Consider the following 11,378-nt stretch of genomic DNA (forward strand, 5'->3'; position numbering starts at 1 on the left):
AATGTTAAAAAAGAATTTTGTGTGCCTTGCCATAAGGAAGGGTTACTCAGAGACACAAGAAATGAGTACTAGAAGTGGCATCCAAATGGCTCAGAGTAGATATGTGTATACATTTTTAAAAGATGAGTAGCATTATGAATATGCTCTCTTTGCCTCCTCCTCTTTCTCCCATCAGGTGCCTTGTCCTTGTTCTCCCCTCTCATTTGCTGATGGCTGATAACACCTTATCTCCACCAGGGAAGCAACCGGGAAGTTTGCTCCTTCCTCACAAGACTGAGGGTATAATTAGAACAACGCACCTGCTCAGTCCTCCGGTGACTCAGTTAGTCTACATCCATGTCAAAATCCATGCTGTGAGGGTAATTTGATCATCTCACTTACTTTTTTCATATACTTTATATGAATAAACCACCAGAACAAGCCTCCATTGAGTTGGTTCAGTTTAATCGCACAAATTTGTGTCAACTCTTTGTTGCCAGAATAATTTTATCATTTGATCTCATGGTCACACTTTAGTAGATTTTAGTACATATTTTATTTCACTCTCCAGAATATTAAATTCCCTTTTGTGTCAAAATCATCTTTTTATTATTATCTGTTTATATTTCAGTGATACTTACAGGCTTCAACTGAGATGAGAGTCTTGTTGTACAAGACAATACAGAAACATGCAACAAAAGAATTCTAGTACCAGGAGCCCTGTAAGCTAAATAAATGCTAGGAGAAAGGAAATATTACCCCCGCTTTGCTGATGGGAAACTGAAGCTCTGACATTCTTTCCATACAATGCAGTGCAGTGTCATACAGTGATACTGAAGAGACACTTCTGAAAAAGTGACAAAGTCCAGAATCTCTGCAAAATAAAGGTGGATTTAAACCCTATTCCACTGGCAAGCATCCACATAAGTTCAAATAAATTACAGATGTATACGGGTATCATTTGCACACTGAGCATCCCAAGGCTCCCTTGGCCTTCCCCATGCTTGTTTGTCTCCCAGTCCTCACTCCAGAGGCAGAAGACACCACTTTTTGATGCTGTCTTCTTAGGCTCGTAAGAGTTAGTCTACCACTGCTCCTCTAGCACTTAACAAAAATTTACCTCTAGCCCTGTGATGCCACAGCGGTGTCAAATCTCTCTGACTGCAGCAGCTTCCAGGCTCAGCAGAGATACATCAAGGCCCTGTTAGGTTCTCCTTCCCAGCATCCGAAGGGTAATGTAATCTTTTTGTCCTTGAACAGAGCCTGGAATGCTTTTCCTCATTTAAACTGCTTCTGCCAGAAGACCCTGTAAAATCCTGGGGAAGCAGTAGCCAACAGAGGGTATTCACTCAAGACCAAGCAGCAGAGAAGCACTTCGTATTCCCTGAGGACCTAGCAGAAACAAGTGGAAATGGTAAGTTCACTGTCTTCCTTTCAAAGATGACTAAAGAACAGAGGGAAGTCTGCCAGGAATGAGGGTGGGGGTAGCAGTTTGCACAGAGGTGCCTGTGTGCCCCCCATATCTGCTGGGCTACTGCGGGGATTTGCAAACTAGCCTGCTGAATTTGGTTTGCAGAACTCCATGAGCTAAACTCTTCACTGTTCTAACTGCACCACTATAGCATTGCCTTTTGACTAAAAACCAGTTCAGACTAATTGTCAAGGATCAGATAACAGGAAAATATTTCTATTTGACAGTCTACTATTTTTCAATTGTTCCTCTGTTACATATCTAAGTAAACATTTGTTCCACTTATCATTTCTGAGCAAAAGACATGAATCATTTGACTAGTAAAACCACAACGACAGCTGTTGCTTATTAGAAACAGTCATCTTGTTCAAGGGCCTGCTATGGAGGAGTTCTTCAGGAAACTGTTTCTGCTTTTAGTGCTTTACAGTGCAATGAAAGCAAAGTTGCAGAAATTAGGGCATTTTTATTTCACTTATGTGATTGGCAAAACACACAGGCGCACACATACACACAGAGCAATCATTACAGCTGAGCTAAAAGCCTCCAAGAAACAGGAAAATACTCATTTAAGAATACTACTAATGCTATAATACTTATGTTCTTTGATTTTGTGATCTTTATGCAGTTTTCTACAATACAGGTCAGACAAAACTGGGTTTAAGGTCCCTTTGTAAATAGGTTATAGTATTTGGAATTTGGGATTTTGATGCTGGATACAACATTTATACCAGTTATTATGCATGTACTAGAAACATTTTTCACCATTCATGGTTTCTTCTGGTCTCGGGAACAAATTAATTCTGGATTCATAAAATCCCTAGAAGCCAGTCATCAGTGGTCACTACTACATTACTTTCAGATAAAGCTTCTCCAGCCAGTGGTAAAATTTTAAAAAAATCAGTTTTAAAAGTCTGATCAGGATAGGAAAAGCAGGGAGGGCAACTCTACCTAATTCAATAAAATACTTTTTAAATTAGTGGAAACAAAATAGGAAACGAAAACTGGACCACAAGTAATTCAAGAACAAATAGGTGAAACTGAGTCAGGTTAGACATCAAGATCTTTCTTGTTCTAGAGTGCCGGTTCAAAGGCATTACAGAGTATAAGGGCCAAAATTTGATTGTTTCTGTGACCTGTATGAAACAAAACTGTATTAAACAGAGGCCTAACGGGCATTTTATCAGACAAAATCATGGGAATGGTATACCCTGTATGATGCCCTTATTGTCAGCTTTGAAAGGAGAAGCCAAAGACTAAATGAGCATAGAGACTGCACTGATCCCAGTAGAGCAGAGAGGAGGAACACTGGCAGGGCAATGTAGAGATGCTACCAAGTAGTCTGCTCTGCAGTTAAATAGGAGCATTTGTGGCTTTGTGGCTGTTGCTTAAATACCTTTCAAAAACACAAAATTAATTTGCAAACATTAAAGAAGAAAGAGTAAAAAAATTATAAAAATGGATTGTTGGATTATGGCAAAAGGAAAGCAGAACAGAAAAACAGTGGAGAGAAGCATGTCACTGAGGAGGCAAAGCTGAGGTTTATTATAAGTTAGAAATCCGCAAAACTGTCACCAATTCAATAATAGTATTCAGAGAGGTTTCTAAAGATCATATACTGCCCTTCATTCACCCTCACAACACTCACTGATGGGAGTCAGCATTTTGCCGCAGCTGGATATTTATAAGTCATTTGTTCTGTGTAACATTCCTGTTCTTACTAATCTTAGTCAAGTAAGTAGTCCATCCTCATGTGTCATCCCACGGAAGTCAAACGTGCTATTAGCATAAGTGATGATTACTTATCTGTGTGAGGTCTTGTGAGGTTGGGTCTTTCAGCATCAGTATACTTGACATGGCAGCCTTTCTATTATAATTTAATAAAATGGGGCCCAATTCAGTTCAGAGGCGCCTTGAGGAATAAGCTGGACTTAAATGATGCTTAGGCCTTTGACTGGACCTCTGCAAACCCTGAATTTCAGTGAGTGAATACTAATTACTCAGAGGGGGTTATTAAATTATAGACGTTCTTTACCGTTGCTCAGAGCATTGGTACCTTTGCAAGTGCTTGAGTAAGGTAATGTAAATCTGAACACACTCAGAAGAAAGTTCTGGTAAGACTGCTTTCTTTGGGGACTGCAGAAATGTCATTAATAAATAGTTCAGAGAATTTGTACATTTTCATGGGTAAATTTCACTCTAGAAGAATACTGTGCACTAAAAATGGACAGCATAAGACAGTGGAGAAAACTTCACCTCACAGCTGCACTGAAATGGAAATCTCTCTTCCAGTCAGGTAGATGGAAAAGGCCTAATCCAGAACTCTGTGCAGTTAGGGGAAATCTTTCCATTTTGATGAGCTCTGAATTAGGCACCCTTAATGCATCTTAGTCTTGGATGATTGTGTACAGTAACACACTTAGTATAACATCTGTAAAACGAATCAGTTACCTGTAATCAGCTACTTGGTGTAAGAAGGAATCAATCAGTTCATTTTCTATGCCACGCACCTCTCCTAAGGAAGAACTCCTAATTGCTGCATGGGTAAATCAGCAAAAGACATCACTCATGCTAAGCACATGATTTTAAAGGTTTACATGTATTTCTAACAGCTGATATTCTCTCCATTTTTGAATTTTTCATATCTTTTTATTCTTTCCCTGATTTCTGAGCAGCTACTTAGCCTCCGAGTGGCTCCTCTATTATCTCTGAACTCCATTCTAAGATCCTACAGCTCTCATAGCGTTTACATCTTTTGTGAATACCGCACTAATTCCTTGTGACCTTTGTGACCGTCTCCTTAATTCACAGTTCTCCTGATTCCCAAAGTGTAATGGAACGTAGGAAAATTTTGAATCATCACTTGCTGACCAACTAGCTCTATGCTCTGCTTTTTGTTACATGTGATCTGTTACAGTTACGGAGTGCATGAGTAGTCTTCTACGTGACCCCAAAAGGTTTTAAAAAAAAAAAAAAAAATTTGAAAAAGTCTCAAACGCTGGTACCAAAAATATGGTCCAGCTGTTAGATCCAGAGGTTGTGGCACACGAAATCACAAGTAGTGGACCCATTATAGCACTTGATCTTTTCTTTGCTTGCTGTACCTGTTAAAACAATCAGCTGTTTGTATACATATTTCACTCCCAGTTTTCCAACCAGCTGTTTGTGAAGAATTGCATTTATTAATTGGTATGTAAATTGTTTTCCAAATTATGTATATTGAAGGCATATATTCATGTCAAGCCTGTAAAATCACACATATAAAGTGCATGTTACACAATGCATCACTCAGACTTTTGATGAAAGACTAAAATCTGCATATTAAATGGCAAACAGGTCCTCAATAAATTAACAACAAAGAATCATCATTGTCAATATTAATGAATCATAAAACTATATAAAAACTTTTTATGTATAGTTGTCTGGACAGCATAAGTTTTTCTCCTGTTAGATTTAAAATCAAGTTCAGACATTTTCAGAGTTTAGATGCCTTTGCTGTCTAATGCCCTCATACAGCCCAAGAACATGCCCAACTTCAGCCAGCTGTAATCCATATGAAGTCAATAGGACTTCCTCATACAAAAAATAAAAACATTTGGAAAAAGCTTGCTTAATCAGTTTTTTAAAGATTTCAGGATCTTTCTATGTCCACCATTATGTTTTAAATAGGCATTTTTTATTTGCTAGCCATCCAAGGGCTTGATTTTTTCTTCATTTTCCCATCCACCTGGCAGTTTAGCCAGTAGAACCTTTTTATTCCTCCCACTGGAGTAGCACAGAGAAATTCATTTGATTCCAGTGGATAGTAGTTTATTTCATTATCATATTATAGAGAATAAAGATTACGATTCCAAATTATTTTGCCTGCAGTCCGCACACTAACCATGTAAATGGCAAAATGTGGAAAAGTTGACTACATCATAAAAAATTAACTTCCTGCAAGGATTTTCTTGAATTGATTTCAAAAGAATCTGCTGTTTGGCATCTTTCCTGTACTGAATTTCTGGAGGGTAAGTGCATTATGTGCATGTATAACATGCAAAAGGAAACATTCACTGAACTCTTTCTTTCTGCTACCAAATGTAACTATAGCACATTGCTTGTGTTTAAAAGAGTTGCCTGAAAGCAAAACTCTATACGTGTATAAGGTTATAGATGTGTGCATTGTAAGATAACCACTAACAGAAGGTGAAATACTATTCTTTCACTTGCTGTTGAGTGACAAAGGTTGCATCTAATGATAATTTGAATATTCTGCCAACAGTTGGTGATATTCTGCCCCTGCCAAAATAAATAAATAAATAAATGCTTCCATCTCCCAGAGCAAATGCCCTGTAAGTCTATAGAAAACAAATTAGGAATGCGTTATTCTCAATGAAAAAAGTCTCCACGAGAGCTATAATTTTATTTTTTTTAGTGCACAGAATAACATAAATCAAAAGAAGCAATAGTCTACCTTGTGTTTTGACTACTTTGACCCTCTTCAACCCCTGCCAATTTTTATCTCATTTTTGTTTAACTTTGTACATCAGAGTTTAATTTTAAACCTGGTCCTGAAGACAGTGATGTATAGGGTACATCAAGTATAGCTTAAATTACCCTCTCCCCAGTGACTTGAAGTTGAGGGGAGGGTCTTACTCCACAGCAGGGTGGGAAAGAGAAATGGTCAGATGTTGCCCTTTGAACCTGACCACCCTCAGCTACAGAAACATTTATGCCAGAACATCATTTATTGATTTTATTATATCTCAGGATCTCTTAAAACTGTTGGTGAAGTTTGCCGTATATTAATTTTTGACACATGCATATAAAAACAGAAATATGGGTTGAGCAGAAACTATAAATATAGACAACACTGCCCAATAAACTTACATCCTTTCACTTATAGGTTTCTATTTCAGCTGATCATTCCGAGCAGCCTGTCTTTGAAAATAAATGTTACCCCTCTGATAAGCTAACCAATTTGAAGATTAAAGCTGCATTTGAGGATTAAAGTTTTTCTTATTTGATTATTGTTGTGTCTTGTAGCAGTAGAAGATAAATATTAATAAAATGTTAAAGTCCAATTCTGCTCACTTCACTCATGTGAGCATTTTATACCATGAGACTGAACAAATTATGCAGGATTTGGCCCTTAAACTCAGCACTGACTGCTCTGTTTTCTCAGTCCACTAAGAATAAGTCTCCCGTGAAATGTTACATGTACCCGGCAAACTCATGAACCCACTGCTGCCACAGAAAACTCACACTGATGGGTAGCTCTGAAAACTTGCCGTCCAATTATATACCACAGAGCTATGTATGTGTTTTTATTGAGGAGAATAAAAACCACATGAAGCGCTCTACAGCAGACCACAAAATGGGTTTGGCACCTGTGTCTCCTCAGAGCCGAAGTTTCGGAGTTGTGTTATCACGTGGCCTGCTGACCCCGGGAGAGCAACGCTGACCTTGTCTTACACGCAGAAGTCTATTGCTATGACTCCCCTGAGAGCACAAACCAGCTGCAAACTGCTGCAATGATTAACCCTTATGTGTTGTAGATGTAACATCAAGTCATGGTAATAAAGCTTTCACTGCATAACAGATCTCTTGCTTTGTAAATTGTTGCTCTTATCAGCTGCACTCTAGGATGTTATCCCTTTTCTGTGAAGCATGACTGCTGTGTTGTTCACTGGAAAGGCTACCAGATCTATAAAGTCTGCGATATTTATTCAATTGCTTTGGAGAATAATACAGAGAATATGCTTTGTTTAAATGAAAAATGCAGTGCGTGAAAACAAAAAAAAAATACTCATACATATGAAACAATATATTAATTAAAATCCAGAATGCCTGTAGCAGATTCAAATCCAGGAACACCAGATTTGCTGCAACAGACAACTGTGTCGTTCCATTGGGTCCAGTCTCCTGTTTGTGGAAGTAATTTAACCTAATGTTTTGTAAAAATGCAAACTCTTTGAGCCTGTGATGTACCCGGACAATTACAGAATTTTGCTGATTGGCTGGAAACAGAATGTTTGTAACAATCAGCACTCACCTCCCCGAAACATAAGCAGTGTAAGTCTTATTTTGTCATGCACTTCAAATATTCTGTTTGCATAAAAGCCAGTGGGAGTTTTGCACATGTATCAGCCTATAACCCAAACTACAGGTCTGTGAACAGGGCCCTGGCTTCCTCAGAAACATGATGCCTTTTATCTCGGTGCGCTTCCTACCCTCCAGCCCTTCCCTTGCCAAATCTATGGCCACATCAAGACTGTGAAAGAAAAGGTGACCTTAATGTAAGCCACAGTATGATATGATACTATCTGCTTTAGTCTGCAAAGAGACAGAAACAGTATCTCTGAGAGATGGAAGCTGCTGTGTGTATCACAAGGACTGTCGCAGCCCACAGTCACTGTTTCAGAGGGACTTTCCAACATCCCACCAGACACGCAGAGTGAAAGGATTTGTCCAACATATCCACCCATCAAAGAAGCAACTCTGTGTGTTTTAGGGGTACGGCACTGCCAGACCTTGCTGTCGCTCCTGTCTCTCTGCAGCTCAGAGGCTGGGCAGACCAAGAGCACTGCAGGGCTCTGACCACAGCAACCAGGGAAGGTTTATAGTTTTTATACACAGCCTTTTTCAAAGGATAAAACCAGCTTCCAGGTTCAGGAGTTAAGAAGAAAAAAAAATCCCTTTGGTATAAGCAGTGGAAAAGTAAATTAAACTTAAGGAAACACAAAATGGTTTGCCCTAAAAAACCTAAGGCATTAAGAGTTTTGGGAGGGGCATTCAGATATTGTAAAATGTGATTGTGAAAGGCCTTGCACTGTTTGGGAGTGTAGTAGACTAAGGTCACCTGCTAAGTGCAGGTTGAGGAAAGGTATTTGGGAAAACTTTTTCAGCTCAGGAGTCACAACCAGGAAGGAGGCTCCAGTGAAGATGGGTTTCCTTGCAAGATTCCCTGGTGTTCAGAGGGAGCAGGTAAGTGCCCTTTGATAAGAGGTAAATTAACATCTCTGTGGTCCATGGCTCCTCCCTTTCTCCACCTCTTTTAATCAGGTTACTTCAGCGTGCCCTTAGGGAAATAGAGGCCGGAGCTGTGCTTGGGCTGGCCTTGCCAGGGGCTGCACGAGGTATTCTTTATTCCTCACCAAGGAAGAAGCTGCTCTGGAGTAATGATGCTTTGTTGTTTAGTATCTGGATTGAAAAACACTGCAGATAGTTCTTTCCCCACCTCCCCCTCCATGGGCACATAAGCATTGTTATTTTAACACCAACAGCTGTAGTTAAAAAACCCAAACAAACAATCAAAACCTCTGCAAATCCTGTTACAGCAAATATAGATAGAAAGATGGTGACAAAACAGTCAACAACTGCAAAACTGGCAGAAACTGGGTGAGGCAGTAACTTAATTTACCCCCTTATCAACACCAGCAGCTCCTGTTTTTCTCTGAGTAGCTACTGTGGTCTCCCAGGTGGAGACTATTGGCTTCTGAAGGGAGCAGAAGTTGCCTTGTCCTTCTTTAGGAGGATGGGGGATGGTCTCTTGACAGTGGCACCTTGCATTTTGCCTGGCTTCTACAGGTGCTGAGTGGCTGGTGAGGAGGAAAGAGAAGGCAGTGGGCTCCAGCTGCTGTGGGGCTGTGTCCTTTCCCTGGGGGCCTGTGTTCGGAAGCTGAAGAGTCCCTGTGTGCCCTTCCACGTCTCATCCCTCCTCTGGCTGTCACTCCTATTTCTAAGGTACTGTTGCCTGATATTTGGTTACTCAAAGCAGAGAAAGAAGCAACAAATTTACTGAAATTATCTTGAGATTATTTTGTTCTCTTGTGGGATTTCTGTGTGAAGGGGGTATCTACTCTATTAACTCCCATTAATATCAAACCTCTACTATTAATAGGATTTGCATATGGCAAGGAAGAGGACTGACCTTTAAATTCATTAAATAAAGCAAATTTTAAAAAAATAATTTTAGTTAAAAGCATTAGCGTGATGAAAAATACAAGAACAAATACACAGACATCAGTATCTGGGCTTTCGTTAACACTAACGAGCAAATTATCACAGGGGAAGATTTGCATCATTGGAATATATATTCCAGCCTCCATACTGATATATGTGATGCAGGGTTATCTTTGTATGGCTCCTCTTTCAGAATATATTTTCTTCTTATAAAATAGCCTCTTTTTAACTCCCACTGGGGACCTCCTTATAAATGAGGAACTGGTCCTCAAGGGACTGGCCTGGCTAGAAAAGTGAATTATTAAAAAAAAAAAAAAAGCATATTAGAATACTAAGCAATATAATTAGCTCATTTCTTTGGTTTTTTAGAAAATCTTTTAAAAAAAAGTATAGCCAAGTTTTAATTAAACATATTCTCTGGATGTTTGAATTGTGTAAGAAATGGAAAATCCTGTTGTATTTTAGAGGGATTAATTGCATCAATTTAAGGTTCTCGCTCTAATCTCCAACATGCAGTCAGCTATCGCCACTCTTCTTGCAAAGCAGCTACAATGCCATGAGTAAGTGATGTTTGCCCACGTAGCCGGGGCCACAAACTGCCCCTCAGAGGGGCATTCTCAGCCCATGAGTGTATTCATCTCCTAATCTTTTAAGTGGGAACAAACACAGGTTCTCTATACTAAAACTGGCTAAAGATGCAGATTCAAAATATTATTGCTCCTAATTATAAATATTGATTTACGTGTGCTGAAAAGCTTCTGTTGCCTTCACAGCGAGTAGCCTAAAATATAATTACACTAGTAATGTTTTTGCCACCATATTGCTTTTCAAGTCTGACTCTTGAGACACCGATGCCCAATGGTCTCTGGATCTCCAGCATTGCTCTGTTCTTACATCTCAACCCATCCGTGCCTCAACTTTCTGACAGAGCCCTTGGATCAAACTTGCTGGTGGTTCAGAGTAGTATTAATCCGTATTTTGTGTTATTTTGTTGAGCAGCTCAGTCTATACATTCAGCTATTCTGTTCCTGTTCTACCTCGGGCCCCCGCAAGTGGGAAGAGGGGAAACTGTTCGGGTTATTCTGCTCAGAGCTCAGCTAATGTCATCTGCTGAATACAGCTCTAAACATCTGAAGTTGGTGAAATTAAATAAAGTGCGAGCATCCTCTTGTCTGTAGCGCTTTGCCTTTAAAACAATTACTCGTGGTAACCTTAACAATAGTATATTAAGAAAAAAAAATCCTCATAAAAGAACTTAGTGTTAGGATGGAGCTCTGCCTGGTATTAGAACAATTATGGAGCAGATGCATCCACTCCGTTCGAACAAAGTGACCTTTTCATCAAGTTACAAAACATTAAAGGTTAAAGAACGTTTGAAGGGAAGTTAATACTTTTAAAACATTAGAAAAAAATGCCATTCTTTCAAGACCTGACCAAATTCAGGGGGAAACTATAAGGTGACTGTTTAGGCACATCCAGTCATAATTTAAGCAACTCTTATTATAGAAGGATGTAAGGTATTTCACATCGTTTATTTTAAAATTAAAGTGCTTTTTCAGAGAAGAAATGAGATTTGATAGGAATAAACACCCGATGAAAGAAATCTACTCTAAAGCTGGTTAATTGCAATTTTAAAGTCACATTTCTTTCCCTCCATTGTGTACAGATGACACGAGAACAAAGAGAGGGAATCAATGACGGTGTCGGATTTTCCCAGTTTCCACGTTTCACCTGACCTGGATGGTGCAAACGCCAGGGGCTGGGCAGAGGGGCAGAGCTGCCGCTCCTGCCTCCGCGCCTGCCCGCGCCCTCGGGAGCACACACCGGCCTCCGCAGCCGTGACCTGCCCGCGGCGGCGGGGACGCGGCCCCCCTCGCACACCAGCCGCCGGGGCGGGGGCCGAAGGCACGGCCGGGACTGCCAGGGGCCAGGCGGGGCTGAAACGCGCCCTGGGGTGCGGAGCAGGGGTGCGGAGCAGGAGCGC

At 40.1% G+C, this 11,378-nt stretch overlaps 1 long non-coding RNA gene across 1 annotated transcript; it reads left to right on the forward strand.

The window, feature by feature from the left end:
- Nucleotides 1-269: 269 nt before the first annotated feature.
- Nucleotides 270-7,030, forward strand: LOC141929912 (uncharacterized). The gene is made up of 3 exons (XR_012625142.1): nt 270-359; nt 1,240-1,393; nt 6,834-7,030. It is a non-coding gene; the product is annotated as an uncharacterized LOC141929912 (long non-coding RNA).
- Nucleotides 7,031-11,378: the final 4,348 nt, after the last annotated feature.

The sequence above is a fragment of the Strix aluco genome, chromosome 14 (genome assembly GCF_031877795.1).
Source record: "Strix aluco isolate bStrAlu1 chromosome 14, bStrAlu1.hap1, whole genome shotgun sequence".
Classification (NCBI taxonomy): domain Eukaryota; kingdom Metazoa; phylum Chordata; class Aves; order Strigiformes; family Strigidae; genus Strix; species Strix aluco.